The 16986-nt window shown below is 46.1% G+C and overlaps 1 protein-coding gene across 4 annotated transcripts in view; it reads right to left on the bottom strand.

Moving 5' to 3' along the window:
* PRKCB (protein kinase C beta) overlaps positions 1 to 16986 on the bottom strand; it is a 311977-nt gene that overhangs the window by 229385 nt on the left and 65606 nt on the right. The window contains exon 1 of one of the 4 annotated variants that reach the window (XM_060031923.1): positions 5424 to 5473. The exons of the other annotated variants lie outside the window; for them this stretch is intronic. The gene's annotated coding sequence lies outside the window, so the exon portion shown is untranslated. Of the gene's footprint in view, positions 1 to 5423; positions 5474 to 16986 lie in introns of those variants that run through there. 4 annotated transcript variants of the gene reach the window in all.

The raw sequence follows: 16986 nt of genomic DNA, 5'->3' as shown, positions 1-16986 counted from the left end.
TCTAGAGCACAGGCTCAGTAGTTGTGGCTCACGGGCTTAGTTGCTCCACGGCATATGGGATCTTCCCGCACCAGGGATCGAACCCGTGTACCTTACACTGGCAGGCGGATTCTTAACCACTGCGCCACCAGCGAAGTCCCTCCAGTCTTTTTATATCTGAAAACTGGCTTTCCATTGCAGTCACACATTAATGACAGCTTGACTGAGATTCAAATATGTAGATGATAACATTCCCCCTCAAAATTCTGTAGACATAGCTGCATAGTCTTAAATTCTGTGTTACTCATTGCAAATATACATCCAGGCCCTGTATTTGCCAAAAAATAGTTTGTGTCGATTATCTTTGGTCCTGCTCTCTGCCCACTTTGGTGATGGCTGAATCCCCTTCTCAAGCCAAACTGGAGGGCAGGCTAATGTACACAGCACCAGGTTTTTAGCAAGCACTCATCCACTGCAGCTTTGTTGTCCTGAAACAGACTCTTCTCCCTCCTCTGCTACTTGGTTCTCTGATCCCAGGATGCACTCACACCATAGTTCCTTTGGTCTCTCTTACGCACCTTAACCAATGCAAGCCTCACCACTCAAGGTTCAGTTTGCCACCAACAGTACCCTACACACACCAGTGCACAAGTAAACTGCCTCCTTCACCTTCTTGACTTCTCTGAATGAATGTAGGAAGATTAGGGGTTGTAAGGAGCCTCTGGTTATTTCAACAAGTGATTATTGAGCAGAAGAGGGACTTCTTACTTGGGTCTCTTAGTCTAGGAATAGGACAGTGGAAGAGAGACAAAGGGTTTTTCTACTGCTTCCCGTTGGTCTCAGTTTCTGGAGGTGATGCCTGGAATGAGTTGGACCCAATTCAGCCCCATGTGTCTTACCATTAATGAAGATTTCACGGAGATTCCAACAACTCGTTGTTTATTTTTAAGCTGTCAGTAATGTTGCCCCTATTCTATGTTACCTTAGTCACGCAAGAGCCAAGAGGGACTGACAGTCAAGTGTTACTTTCAGCCTATGCCACGGCCAAGCCTTTACTTGGAATTATAGAGCTTTCAATGTTCATGCCAGTTACAGATCCTGTCCAGGATGAGCCAGAGTGGCCTGACTGTGTAATCACATGAGAGGGTTTCCTCCCAGGGCACTGCTCCACAACAAATTCCCTAGAACAGTGGTTCTCAAAGTCTAGTGGACAGAAGCATCAGCCGGGGAGCCTATTAAAACTTGATCAGGCTCCACCCAAAAGTTCTAGTGGAGTCTTGGGTCTGCATCCTTAACAAATGCTAGGGGATGCTGCCGACGGGCCAAGAACAGGCCTTGGAGAACTGAAGTACCAGAAGCATCTCCTCTAAAACCACCAGATGGGAAATATTCAGCTGTCCCTTCTTTTTTTTTTTTTTTAGCATTTTTAGCAACAAAGTTTTGTTTTGTTTTTTTGCCTTGCTGGACTTTTTTTTTTTAACATCTTTATTGGAGTATAATTGCTTTACAGTGGTGTGTTAGTTTCTGCTTTAAAATAAGGTGAATCAGCTATACATATACATATATCCCCGTATCTCCTCCCTCTTGCGTCTCCCTTCATCCTCCCTACCCAACCCCTCTAGGTGGTCACAAAGCACCAAGCTGATCTCCCTGTGCTATGCATCACCTGCCCCTTCTGATATTTCTTCAGAGACAATGGAAAGAAGCAAATATAACTCTTCACCTACTACAGTTCTGAAGCAGAGCGGCCTGGCCCAGCAACACTGGATAACGTGGTACCTTCTCAACATTCTTCATTGCTAGTTCGACTCCAGCAACTGCCCTTTCACCAATACATAGAGGAATTCTACTGATGAATTTCTACACATCTGAAATGGTACATTTACCACATTATTCTTAACGGCATCGTTTGTAATAGCCCCAAATTGGAAATAACCTAAAGTCCACCACCCCAGGGCTGGTTAAATAAATTATGAATCATCCATACAATGGAAAGCCTGGTATCTAATTTTTTTAAGTTTAAGGAACCTCTCTTTGTCCTGATATAGAAAGTTCTCCAAGATGCAAGGTTGGGGAGGTAGGCGGGACTAATTCAAATATGTAAAGACTGGCATGGCATGAGCCCCTGCCAATCAGTGAGGACACCCAACCAATCAGAACAAAGGCCAGCCATTCCAGCACACTGGAGCATACTAACCAAATATTAGCAGAAAGAGCAAAGTGGAGGATATAGGTCGTAGTATGCCATCTTTTCCTGTGAAAACAAGGGAGTAGAAGAAAACACTTCTGGAAGGATACCCAAAGAAGGGGTGGGCAGGGGGTGGATGGAGGACAGACATGAATGAGAGACTTTACAACTGTACACTCTCTTGTATTTTTTGAACCATGTAAATATATTATCCAAAAATTACATTTTAAAAAAGCCTATTTTTTAACTTAAGAGATTTTTCATGTGGAGAAGGGATATGGGTGCCCAAGGCTGATATGATATAAGTTTCATTTTATATTCCTTTTGGGTTCCTGTGGTTTGCTATTTCTCCACTGTGCCCATTAGTAAGCAGTTTGCTACAGTCGTGAAGGTGGGGTGAGCCTGCCTTGTCTATACTGGTAAGTGGCTATGGTCCAATCAGTGATGCTCAAAAGATTGACTGCATCAGGCTTTATAAAAAGTACAGATCATCTTGCCCAGTGGCTCTCAAACCTGGCTGCCCCTTTTAGTCACCTGGGGAACCTTCAGTAAAGGCTACTGCTCCAGCCCCACCCCCAGATATTCTGACTTAATAGGTTCGAGGAGGGCCAGGGCACTGGGACTTTTAAAAGCTCCCCAGGTAAACCTAACACACAACCACAGTGACAGCCTCCTGACTGGGCAGATCTGAGGTGAGGTTCCGAATCTGTATGTACGAACACGTCCTCCAGGTGACCGGTGTTCAGCCAGGTTTGTGACCAGCGGTTCCAGATGTTCCTGCTGCCCAAAACAACATCCTCTTACCCAGCCATCACTGCACTCACGCAAGGACTCAAGCATTAGCAAAGGCCAGGTTCAGAAAAGAAAAGCCCACTTTGCTCAAGAAGAACTCTGTTTTCTAAACGAAATCACATTCGGTTATTCCTGAGTGTGTGGTTCACATTCCTATCACCCTGGGTTTCTTCCCCCTTCTCTTTCCTCGCGAAGGACTTACAACCCCAAGGACCTCAATCAGAAATCACTGGACATGCTAGCAGTGCTGGCATCCCAGCCTCAAGGACCCCCATCACCCCCACTCCAGTAAAAGCCAGGCCGAGAGGGGGTAGGCACACATACAAACACGTTCCATTCTAACCTGAAGTGGACAAGAGTCCAAGATGGGTGGACTCTGTTTTTATAAACAGAAAATATTTTATGGAATTGATTTTTGTAACAAAAGCCAGTGCACCCACTTGACCAAGCACAATTCCTAAGAATCAAAAATTAAGGGCTTCCCTGGTGGTGCAGTGGTTGGGAGTCCACCTGCCGATGCAGGGGACACGGGTTCGTGCCCTGGTCTGGGAAGATCCCACACGCCGTGGAGCGGCTGGGCCCGTGAGCCATGGCCGCTGAGCCTGCGCGTCCGGAGCCTGTGCTACGCAACGGGAGAGGCCACAACATTGGGAGGCCCAGGCACCGCAAAAAAAAAAATTAAAGAATATCTTCCCCTTAAAATTACTATGAAAATAGTAATTACTCCCTGAAGGAAGCACTCCTGAGGCAATCCCACACCATTTTTCTGCAGACATACCCTGGCGCTTTCCAGCCAACAGAGCCAGACCTAAAGCTGACGGTGCTTGAATGCCTTTGAGGAAGCCACAGGGAGTGAAATAAGGGGAAGTGGGAGTTTTTAATGTCCTAAAAACAGAAGAAACACTTTTTCCCCAACATCTAAAAATCAACATTTCTCTTAAAATTCCAGACATCCTGCAAGACAAGGTGTCCCTAGAGAGGTTGCAGCAGAATCTCCTTCACACCCTGCTATGACCACCTAATCTCATTTCTCTAAATGTGACTTAATTGGAGAAAGAAAAACATTTATACCAAAATGACAACAGACAGAATCAAGCAAGGTCAGGAAGGAAATCCTCCACTGTTCAAAGGGAAAGTTTCATAAAAAGAAAGTCAGATAGAGAGGCGGACAGATGAATGGATGGACAGATGTTGGATGCCTGCGTGCATGCATGCATGATGTATGGATGGGTTGATGGACAGATATCAGTTCACACAACTCTCAAAGTCAGGGCTTTACAAACCAGCCTTTAATACCAGACCTAAAGGTCTTCATGTGTGAAAGCATTAATTTTCTGCTTAAAAAGATTATTGTACATGCTCTTTCACCTTGTTTTCCTCCCAGATCTCCAAATCATGAAGTGTAACTGTATCAATTAAGATGCTCTGGGCCTCAATTAACATAACAGCCAAGTAAATGCTGCTTAAACAAAAGGGGCTTATCAAAAAATATCACACACAGGGCTTCCCTGGTGGCACAGTGGTTAAGAATCCGCCTGCCAATGCAGGGGACATGGGTTCAAGCCCTGGTCCGGGAAGATCCCACATGCTGCGGAGCAACTAAGCCCGTGCGCCACAACTACTGAGCCTGCGCTCTAGAGCCCGCGAGCCACAACTACAGAGCCCACATGCCACAAATACTGAAGCCCGCACACCTAGAGCCCATGCTCGGCAACAAGAGAAGCCACTGCAATGAGAAACCCACACGCAGCAACGAAGAGTAGCCCCCTGCTCGCTGCAACTAGAGAAAGCCCACGCACAGCAACGAAGACCCAACACAGCCAAAAATAAATAAATAAATAAATTTTTTAAAAAAATATCACATACAGAAAACACTTGAAGCAGGAGGTTTCTGGGGCTATGAGTGGCTCAAGGCTCTCAGCACTGCAATTCTAGGGATCCATTTATAGTCACAAGGTGGTTGCCATGGCTCCAACCATTGTTTTCATATTTGACAACCTCCAAGGCAGGAAGAAGGGCTGAGACAAAAAAAGAGTTCTTTTCTCTTTTACACTGGCCAGAACTGGGTCCCATGCCCACCTTTAGACCAATCACTGAGAGCGGAAATAGAACTATCTTGCATCACTCATACTTTGTCCCTTGGGCACATTTTCACTAAACAACACCAGGAACCATTGGGGAATGGCTGTTGAATGGACCAACATCATCTGCTATAGCATCTGTTCCCACTTTTCAATCCCCAGATACCTACAAGACCCCCTCCAATCAGAAATGCACTCTAATAATTCCCAAAATGTGCCCTCCGGAGAGATTCCAATAACCCCATTCCCTTTATGGACAAGTTTTCCACCTTCATCTTGTCAGCCTCTTCCTCAGGGCACTTAGGATTCCAAGTGTCAGAATCCCACTAAAACTAGTTCAAGCAAAGAAAGAAGTTTTGTTGTAAGGAGACAAAGTAACTCACAGAAACCAGGGGCAGCGACGGTGGTCTGGCTTCAGTGCAGGATGGTCAAGAAGCAAGGCAGCCACGTCCACCTCTCTGTCCACACAACCTCTGAGCCTGCTCCGGAAGCAGTGAGGCTTTGCTTTTCGGTACACATCGCACAGTCCCTGACACCACACAGCCTTCCAGTCTGGCGTTGACAGAGGCTAGCTGGTGTCTCTCAATGCAAAGTCCAAGTCCCAGAGAAAGAATCAGGTGAAGCCATACCTGGTCCATCAGCAGTGGGCAGGAATCCCAGTGACATGGTTCAAAGGCAGATGCCAGGGGCCACCCCTTGGGGCCTGTTTGCCAAAAAGTAGGGAATGCACAGACCTCAAAGGCACCCTAAAGGGGTCTGTACGAGCTCACTTTGCAGGAAATTCACCCTTCTCCTGGGACATCAGCCTCTAAGACCCAGCAGGCCAGAAGGATGGGAAGGAAAAAACAGCAGTCATCCCAGTACGACCACCTGACCCTCCCCTCTCTCGGGAGCACAGCTGGTGGGCACAGCTGGAGAGGAGGGAGGAAGCCATGCAAATGCTCACCACACTTCGCCCGGCAGCCACCCTCTGCCTTCCCTCCTCCCTGCTCTGTCTCTCGTTGGCTCCCGCCCAAGGCCCTTCTCACACTCTCACACCCACCTAACTACACTCACCCTCACGTTCAACGCTCCACTCTGGGCCCCTTTCTGCCAAAATGCTTTCCCACACAGGGGTCCCTGTCTTCCAGCTCACTCTCCACGCACATGTCTACCTCAGAAGTGAGCTCGGTCTATTTTAAACTCCTATAGCTGTCTGCCATCTGTCTCGTCTGGGGGCCTCGTGGTCTACTGAAAGAACAGAACTGAATTTGGAAACATGGAAACTGAAGTCTGGTTCCGGTCCCACCATTAGCTCCAGGACCTCGGGACAATCATGGCCCCCTTCCCATAGCTGATAAAGAAAACTCTCCCTTGGTTAGTTCCTGGGGCTGTGGGGAGTATCAGAGGAATGAAAGATAAAACGCTTGGACAGTGAGGTGAGAGTGGACAGAAAGGTCTTTGAGGGCGTCTTCACCGACCCCCAGCCATGGCAGGCACTGTTCAGGAATTACTGGCTTCCTTTACTTCTCTGACCAGACACTCCCAGTGTTCTGGGGGACCAGCCAATGCCAGACTGGGAATCCTCAGGTCCATCCTGGCGCACTGATGCTTGGAAATGGTTACCACGGCAATCAGCTCTGCCACTTGCTTCGTGAGTGATCCTGAGCGAGTCATCAACCTCCGGGAGCTTCAGATTCCTTCAAACATGACCACGCATCTGTTCAGTCACAAGGTACGACCACAATATTGTCAAGGTGTGTCTCTAACATTGACCCCGTAATAGAACTGACCACACAATGTTGTTGCATGCATTAAGTGGACGCAGGGCTTAATGCTTGCAATTAATAACAATAATAATATAAAATGCCGTCTATGTTCCGGGTCCTGCACGAAGAGCTTTGTATGTATTAATTCATAACCCTATGAAGCCCATAATAAGTACCAAATGCTCTTTGTCTGGAGACATAACAACCACTATGAGTTAGAAGGAAGAAATCTAGAAAGACAGACACTGAAAACCACATTTAACTTCTTTCCTAGAATCTGCAGACAAGTCATTTAAATGTTCTTCAAAAGAGCAACTCCATAAACTCAGGTGGAAAAAAAAACATCCACCTCGAGCACCTGCCCATCCACACCAAGTGAGGCTGCCTCGCGGGCCCATCATTATCCCTCCCCACACGCTTCCTGCCATCTTTCCTCAAGCTGTTCTCCTCCCCCAGATGCAAGCTTCCCACATCCAGAAGACACCAGCTGGCAGGGAGACAGCTGCCTTTCCACGGAAGCAGAGTTACTAGGAGGTCTGGTAGTCACATGAATCTCTACAAATCCCATACCAACCACGGCAGATGGCAGATAGAAGCATTACAGATGCAAAACATTACAGAAGGTTTTTAGGGGGTTGCATGTGGGGAGTCACATTTCACAAGACACTGTCTCCTACCCCCTCACCAGTCCCCCTGCTCACTGTCTCCCTCCCCATGGGCTCAGGAACCCCCAAAACCTTCCCCGTCTATTCTGCAGAAAGGTCGACCTCTCCTCTCTGAAACCCAGGCACCAGAAGAAAGGGAATTTCACCTTCTCCCAAAGGCTTTATCAAAGTATTTTCCCACATAAAATAAGATCCCTTCCAAAACAAAACTGGCGTAATTGATCTTTTATCCAAGGAACATTTGTTGAGCATCTATTATATGCCAGACACAATCCTAGGCCCTGAGGCTACCAAAGTATATAAGTTAAGAGGACAGCCTCCGTGCTTTTGTGGGTATGATCATGTATAAAGTGTTATTACGGTAACACGTGTTGAGGGACTGCTGTATCCCAGACACTGCCGACTGCTTTCTATACGTTAGTTTACTTCATTCCCCACAACCTCCTCTGAGGTATTTCATTCCTGTTTGACAGATGAGAAAACCGAGGCTCAGAGAGGTAAATACACTGCCCAAGACCACACAGCTAGGAAGCAAAAGAGTTTAAATGCAACCCCAGTTCTGTCTGATTCAAAGTTCACACTTTTAGCCAGGGTGTTCTGGAGGCTACATCGGCCTCTAGTTTCTAATTACTCAATAGCTCCCCTCTGCCTCCATGATGGACCCCAAACTCTGCAGCAAACCTTCCTACAATTTTCTATTATGATTTCCCAAAATGCTTTTCAGCCACTTGGATTCCTGCCATGAGGAGGGACTCACGTATCCTGAAAACATCCATCACGCTTTCTCTCTCTCATGCAGCGCCCACTCACTCACCTGTCCTCCCCAGTTCTCCATTCCGAAACTCCAGCTCCACCTGACAAAAATCTCCTTAAACAAAAGTTTAATACAAAAGGCAACTTCTTACTTTTTGCTTATGAGAAAAGAGCAACTACTCTATTATTCATATCCAATGCCAGGCCAGAGTACAAAATTAAAATCATGTATCGAGGTTATTTTTCCAGGTTAAAAAAAAGTCACCGGGCTTCCCTGGTGGCTCAGTGGTTGAGAGTCTGCCTGCCGATGCAGGGGACACGGGTTCGTGCCCCAGTCCGGGAAGATCCCACATGCCGCGGAGCGGCTGGGCCCGTGAGCCATGGCCGCTAAGCCTGCGTGTCCGGAGCTCTGCAACAGGGGAGGCCACAACAGTGAGAGACCCGCGTACCGCAAAAAAAAAAAAAGTCACCTTCTCCAGGAAGCCCTCCAGTCCCCCTACAGAAGTGTGTTTTCCAGCCTATATTGCCCACTGCCCTCTTCTTCTACCTTGCTGCCAGTCCTTATCACCATCTCTTGCACACTATGGTCATCTATAGAAAGCTCTCTGCCCCTAATAGCGATCACTTCCTTTCACGATGCCGAGCTCCATCCATTAGAGGCCCCCCTAAAACATATGTGCCTCTGTGCCTTGCACAAGCTCTTGCTCAATAAATGTCTGCTGAAATAACTCTGTAAGTGCTTTCATTTCAACGGTATTTCCAAAGCCAGTGTCCCCCGCCTGGGGCCCGCTTCTCCTCTCACCAGAGTCAACGTGAGCTCTCGGGGAAAGCTCATCACACTCCGTGACTGCAATTACCATTGGGAGGCAACTGGGTCCCAACTCTCTGTCTCGAGCCCAGATCGAGGCCCAAAGCCCCAGGTCTGAAGATCACATGCCAACTGATCTGTGCCACTTGGACACCAACTAGGCATCTACAAGGGAAACTCCAAGCTCCTTCGAAACATGTCCCTCTTCCCATGGTCCCCATCTCTGTGAACTGCACCAGCAACCCACCCCGCACCCAAGCCGGAAGCCTGGGAGCCGCCCCTGACTCCTCTCACTCCCAGTCGATCACCAAGGTCTCTCAACAGCACTCCCTAAACATCCCTCCAAGCCTCCATCCAGCTCTCCTTCCTCACCGCGATCCAGGCATCCTCAAGCGCCTGGATCACTACACCTGCCTCCTCCCACCAAGTCCCCTCCTCCAGCCTTGCCACCTGGAAACTCACCTTTCAGCTGCAGCCAGAGTGGTATCTAAAAGGCAAATCTAAACATGGAATACTTTATTTAAAAAAAAAGACATCTGTACCCTCAGAATAAAATCTACACTCTTCCGTTGGACATATGAGCCACTTATAATCAGGCTCCTGCCTTCCTTTTCCCTAACCACATCCCCACCTTATAAATACACAAGGACAGATGCTCTGTGCCGGCCAAGCCAAACTGAATCCTCCTGTGCCCTTGCATACGCTATTCCCTCTGCCTAGAACCCCCTTCTCCTTCTTTCCACGCCCTCCATTACTGAATTAAATCTATCATCCTGAAAGCTAGACTCCGAGATCATTTGGCCATGGAAGCCTCCCTGATGTCTTCAGTTAGGTGCCCCAACTCTGCATACCTCAGAATCCCACACTTACAGCAACCATAGCACCAAGGCCCTGTATGGGCGCCTGCCTGTTGATGAGTCTGTATTCTCTACTAGACAACGCTTCTGTCATGGCAGGGACTTGCCAACTGTGGTCACTGTTTCACTGTTGGACATCCCCCCACCACCACCTGACACAGCAGGTATTCAATTAATACCTCAGTGGATAAATAAATCAGGTAGCGTGCACATCAACGCTTTTGAGAAAACTCTTGACTAAAATAATCTTGCAGGGCAGTATTTTGAAGCCTGGGAGCTGCCTGGCAGACTGAGATGCTTTATTCAAGTTTTTAAGACGTCTTCTTGTTTGGAAAAAGACAGGACCATCTCAGGCAGGGTTACTAGGGTTTAGCATTGCAGAGCTGACAGGACAGTGTCGAGAACAGAGTCCCTGGTACTCTGCTAGAAACTGTGGGAATACGAGCTCTCTTTCCAACCTTAAGAACACACGCGTCATGGTTAATGGGGGAGAGTCAAGGAGTGACTAGGATGGAATGAGCACCCATGGCCACAGATACCCAATGACCAGCCAGGCCTGAGAGTACCCCAGAGGCATGTCCTGCAGAATGAAAAGGGAAAGGGATGCCTCTTCCTGGGTAGTAATGCACTGAGATATTCCCAGAGCAAAGGACAGGGATCCCAATGGAAGGCACCCCAGGCAGAGATGTTATAAGGAGAAATAGCCCCCAAAGGGATAATGTCAGTGTTTTCCTACTTGGGGCACTTTCTGTCTCTTTCCCTCCTCTCAGCATCCTTCTAGAAGCTGTTTTCCCTTCTTCCTCCATTGAGTGCTTAGGATTTGAGGTAAATTAGAAAGTGGTTAAATAACTGTATCCAAAATATACTCATAGTCAGATGCTGACCTAGAAGGCTTTGTCTAAGAGACTGCAAAAAGGTCCAAGGAAATAGCCAACCTCAATAGCCTGTTAACTATTGATAGTTTTACCCAGATCCGGAATGAAGCTATATGGGGTCTACTCTCTAAGTGTGCAGATGATGTGCAACTAGGTGGGCCTAGGGAGGCTTTGAATTTTAAAATCAGGATCCAGAGATATCACAGTCTATTAGGAAGTAATGAAACACAGGTGACTATTAGAGTCTTGTGTTGGGTCTTGAAAAATTATTTATACATGTCCCTAGAAGAAACAGAAATGGGTTAGCAGAAGGAGCACAGGAATATAGAAGGTCAGCTGGAGAGTGGACACGAAGTCAAAGATTCTGATTCTCCCTCCTTCCAAGCATAGAGCAGTATGGAACCCACGCACCTGCTTTGAGGTTAGGTATAGCCATGTGACTCACTTTGGTCAATGATATGTGTTTGGCAGTGATGGGTACTGCCAGGGAGAGCTTCAAGAACTACAAGACTTGCCAAGGTCCCCTTTCCTTCCTCAGTGATTATGGAAGCATACTTCAAGTTCGAGTGTCTGTTGGCCAGGTCCCTTTTGTGAGCACAACAAGAAACCTCTCCCCTCCCACCCTAGCCAAACCATGTTGATCGTGGTTGGGACTAGAAAGAATGCCAGGAACTAGAGTGATGCCAACATCAGCTCAGTACTAGGAGAGACTCTATGATGACTAGAGCTGTCCAAACATACCACTTCGAGAGAAGTATGTTAGTAACTCAAGACTGGATGGTCACCACGGTGTGCTGTGAAGCATTAGATGGTACAGTGAGTACTTACTTAACCTTCTTTTAAAAACAATACCACATATCCTTCTGAAGAACTGTCCCTTCCCCACTCTAAGCCCACATAATTCAAATAGTGTTAATTCTACTCTGAATTCCAAGCGTGCACAAGGCTGGCCAATCACAGCATTACTTTCTCATTGGCCCTGGTGGCCAATTCAGAAGCAGTGAGATGCAAGAGAGATGAAGCTACTCTTCCACACGTGAACTTGAACCTAGAGGAAATGTGAGGAGAGCTTCCACTGCCATCCTGCGATAGTGAGGGGAGGCTCTTCTCTTTGAGAGTGGAGCCAATGAAGAAGAAGTAGAGATGAAATGAGAGAAACCATGTCCCGGTTAACATAACGAGCCCCTAGATCAAACTATACCGGAGCAGATACCTTTAGATTTTTCAGTTACATAAAGCAACGAATTTCCTTCTGAATTAAGATAGGCAACTGGTACCCCTTTTAATAAGGCGCCCACTCTCCAGCTCAACACAAGCCCGACCACCATCATTGTTTTACACCCAACCCACTTCACTCATTTATGCTTCCTGCCTGGATCCTGTAGGATTTGATTTCAATCCTTTTACATTTACATATGTGTCCACAGGTATATATGAACATGTTATTTTAATCGGCCAACATCTTTTTTGAACGTTGAATTTCAATGTTTTCATGATCTTACATTAGTGTTCCATGTACCCTAACACTAAACATCTCAGTTGGTAATTAACCATGAACTATCATGGCCGCAACCTTTGCCCTGCCTGCACTGCCCTTTCCCTAAGCTTTGCGGATGAGAACTCAACTGAGCCTGCAAGAGTCAACTCAAATGCCTTCTTCTTGTGAAGCCCACCTTAATGACTGCCCTCCAAGAAGTATGATTCAGAAGTAAACGTTCATTCCCCAGCATTCTTGTAACCTGAGAGCGTATCAAGTCTTAGCCCTTATTTCTTCCCACTCTGCATTACACTTTTGTAGGAATGAGGCTGTCTCTTCATGAGACCAGCGGATTTCCAAGGGCAAAGATTTAAGTCTCTAGCACCTTCATAACAACTTACTTAATCACTCACTAGGTGCCAGCACATTACCCACCTTTTCTTGTTTAAACCGTATCACAACCCCTATGAGGTGGGTCGTATTAATGTCCCCATTTGAAAGATGAGGAAACTGAGGCCTAGAGAGACTCAATGTCCAAGAGCAGTTTTCTTAGCCACCACACCACCAGGGCACACTGCTTCCATTACCCTGTACTTAGAAGGAAGTGGAATCTGTAGGATGAAACAACATGTCCACCAAATTCCGCAGGACTCTTGAAGGATTGCCTTTCCCCTCTTCCATCCCCCTTCCCCAGACTCTGCTCCAAGCCCTGGGGGGCCTGCAATGGGCTGTCTCACCCACTCCTCTCCCTTAGAGACTGCAGAGAACACTACTCTCTGCTCCCACACGTCACCTGACAGCGGAGCTGGGTAACCTTCCCTCATCACACAAGCCTTTCCAGCAGCTCTGCTTCCCTCTGAAATTATATTAAATTGTTCCATTAGTGTCAAAAAAGGAAGATGCATGATACTTTTATGAATTTCCTTTTCTAAAAAAGTTATCTTCAGAACTGTGCTCGTGCTGACTGCTTCCAGAAAGTTGGAGGTTATTTGGGGGTAGAATTTATTTGCAGAAAACCACAAAATCGGTCTAAATGCCAGAGTTTACTCTAGTTGACTGGCCTGAAACAATACAGATGTGATAATGCAAAGTCATGGAAATCGACTTGAACAGACATTTCTCCAAAGATGATAAGATGTTCAACATCACTCATCAGTAGGGAAATGCAAATCAAAACCACAATGAGATACCACCTCACATCCATTAAAATCTATCAAAAAAAAAAAAAAAAAAAAAGGGACTTCCCTGGCAGGCCAGTGGTTAAGACTCTGCAGAGGCCAGTGGTTAAGACTCTGCAGAGGGCGTCGGTTTGATCCCTGGTCAGGGAACTAAGGTCCCGCATGCCACACGGCACAGCCAAAAACACAAACAGGGACTTCCCTGGGGGTGCAGTAGTTAAGAATCCGCCTGCCAATGCAGGGGACATGGGTTCGAGCCCTGGTCCGGGAAGATCCCACATGCTGCAGAGCAACTAAACCCGTGCGCCACAACGACTGAGCCTGTGCTCTAGAGCCCACGAGCCACAACTACTGAGCCCACATGCCACAACTACTGAAGCCTGCGCACCTAGAGCCTGTGCTCCACAGCAAGAGAAGCCACTGCAATGAGAAGCCCATGCACCTCAACGAAGAGTAGCCCTCGCTCACCGCAACTAGAGAAAGCCCGTGGGCAGCAACGAAGACCCAACGCAGCCAAAAATAAATACATAAATAAATAAATAAATTTATTTTAAAAAACAAACAAGAAAAAAAAACAGAAAATAACAAGTGTTGGTGAGCATGTGGAGAAATTGAAACCCTTATGGACTGTTGATGGGAATGCAAAACAGTGCAGCCACTATGGAAAACAGTATGGGGACTCCTTCAAAAAATTGAAAATAAAATTACCATATGATACAGCAATTCCACTTCTGGGTATATAGCCAAAAGAATAAAAGCACAGCTTGAAGAGGTATCTGTCCGTCCATTATTCCATTATTCACAATAGCCAATCCATTATTCACAATAGCCAAAAGGTTTCAGAAGCAATCCAAGTGTCCAGCAATGAATGAATAGCTAAACAAATCGTGGTATACATATTCAATAGAAAGAACACGGATGAACCTTGAAGACATGGTGCTAAATAAAATAAGTCAGCCACAGAATACAAATAAGGAACCTGGAGTAATCAAAATCATAGAGACAGAAAGTAGACCAGTGGTTGCCAGGGGCTGGGAGGAGAGAGGAATAAACAGTTGTTTAATGCATATAGTTTCAGTTTTGCAGGATGAAAAGAGTCCTCTACACTTAGAAATGGTTAAGAAGGTCAATTTTATGTTGTGGGTATTTTACTACAAGTTTTAAAAATCATGGAAATCAGTAAGTATTCTCTCTTTATGATAAAATGGTACAGCCCAGAAAGGACCTCGGGAGTGCTGCATCGATGCTCTGTGCAGTAGAGGGGTTTGGGTTTATGTTGTCGGGGGGGGGGGGGTTGGAGACAAGTTGTTGGGAGCAAATTGCTGTTCCCAATGAGCCTCCATCCCAAATCCCAAAGACTATGAGGCTCAGAAATCTCGCGGGAGTCCCTGCAGCTCCCCACACACGGCACACGTGGTGGAGGAGAGATGCTGAGTGGAACAGAGGCACAGCCAAGAAACATCATGGCGGCAGGAGAGGGGCTGCGTGCTCCAGCGCCTTTGAGCTGCAGAGGCAGAGAAGGAGGGATGGCTTAAGGGAGACTGATGAAGGAAAGCACGAGGATAAGTCTGTACCCCTCCATCTCTGCTCCCTCTACCCCCTGCCACCTCCAGGTATCTAAGCTGACAAAGAGATTTCTAGAGATCTAAACTTTCCCTTCTCCTTTAATCAGAGACTGAAAATGGTGAAAAGAGAAATGCCCAAACTCTTGCAAAACCCATCTCAACGGTCAATATTGGACCAATGTAGACCAATTCTGCATAGAACCGGAAACAGAAAAGCCCCTTTGCCTCTTGTTGCATTCATTCACTCAGAAGTATTATCTCCAATTACAAATCAGAAATGATCTTGGTCCAATGAAGAAAACAGACAAAAATCAGTCATTTTTTTCTGGTAAAAATGAATAATTATAAAACCACAATGTACAGAAAATGCTATGAAGGAAACAAATTTGTCACATTAACGAAGACTACAGGCTGGCTCAGACTCCTCCTGTGGCAGATCTGCTCGGTGCACACCTCATGTCCATCTCCCCTTCCCTCTCGCTAACAGAACCCTGGTATTGCTCAATCTTCCCAAATAAAGATATTCTAACTTAACAGCTTTCCCTTCAGTCTTGGCCAATAAAGATATACATGGATTCCCTGGGAAGAGTATCATTATCCCTTCTGAAGTGAAAAAGACAAAGCCTTGCAAGGAGAAGACTTGTGGCCATTCCATATTCTGCATACCTAGAATGTAGACTGAATGCTGGGAGGTTCTGCAGCCATTCTGTGACCATGTGAAAGAAAACTACCTGCTAAGGCTGGTGGAGCAGGAAGAACAAAGAAACCTGAGTCCTTAAAGACATCATCCAGCTGCTACACAAGTTCTGGTTATCTACATTCTTACCTGCCTTTTTTTTCTTTTTGCTTGATCCTATTTTTTTTTTAATTTTATTTATTTATTTTTGTCTGCATTGGGTCTTCATTGCCATGTGCCGGCTTTCTCTAGTTGTGGTGAGCGGGAGCTACTCTTTGTTGTGGTGCGCGTGCTTCTCATTGCGGCGGCTTCTCTCGTTATGGAGCACGGGCTCTAGGCACGCGGGCTTCAGTAGTTGTGGCTCGCGGGCTCAGTAGTTGTGGCGCACAGGCTTAGTTGCTCCGCAGCATGTGGGATCCTCCCGGCCCAGGGCTCAAACCCGTGTCCCCTGCATTGGCAGGCAGATTCTTAACCACTGCGCCACCAGGGAAGCCCAATCCTATATTCTTATTACTGCAATGGTGATATGTTGCTTTCGTGTGATAAGAAAAACTAAGTGAGGCTTAGAAATATATTTGATGGATAATATAGTTACATGACTCTCTAAACACGTGTTAATGTAAACAACAAAATGAATGTTTCACATTCAAAATATTCACCTTAGAAGGTGTAATAAAGAAAACTGGGTCTACATGAAATTCCTAAAGAGGTATACCAGAAACATTTTCAAGCCATGACAGGTGCATCAGAATAAGTGAGTAGCCAAATTATGTTCAAACCACAGCATCACGCAGATCTTTAATCATAAAAGTGTTAAGGCTATAAACTTCTCTCTAAGCACAGTATTGGCTAATCTCCTAAGTTTTTTCATATAGCACTCTATTCTTCTTCATTTATAGCCTCTTTGCAATTATAGTTTTGAGTCCTATTTAATCCAAATATTAAATATTTATGCTATTTAAGAATGTAAATTTTAATTGTTTGATGGTTAAGTTTGGTTGGATATTTGTTTCACTCCATCCCTCACAAAATAGGTACCATAATAAAGAATGAGTCTTTATTCTCGACTTGATTCCTTTTTCACTCAATAATGAAAACTTGGTCACGTGGAATTGACTGAAATTCAGGGGGAAAGTAATAGAGCAAGTCTCTCCTGGTGGATCTAGCTTAATTCATCAGTGACAGATCATTACTCCCTGGGTTTTCCCATAGAAATCCTCTCAGCTTCTCCATCACCACCATCCCAGTTTCCTTTACATCCTTGTGGGCTCCCTCCCATCCCTCCAAGTGTGGGAAATGCCCCATTCCCAAGTCAAATCACCCCTCCTGTTTAGACAGTCATGA

Source organism: Delphinus delphis, chromosome 15 (genome assembly GCF_949987515.2).
Source record: "Delphinus delphis chromosome 15, mDelDel1.2, whole genome shotgun sequence".
Taxonomy (NCBI): Eukaryota; Metazoa; Chordata; class Mammalia; order Artiodactyla; family Delphinidae; genus Delphinus; species Delphinus delphis.
The sequence above is the reverse complement of the archived record's forward strand: the minus strand, read 5'-3'. Positions and strand labels throughout refer to the sequence as shown.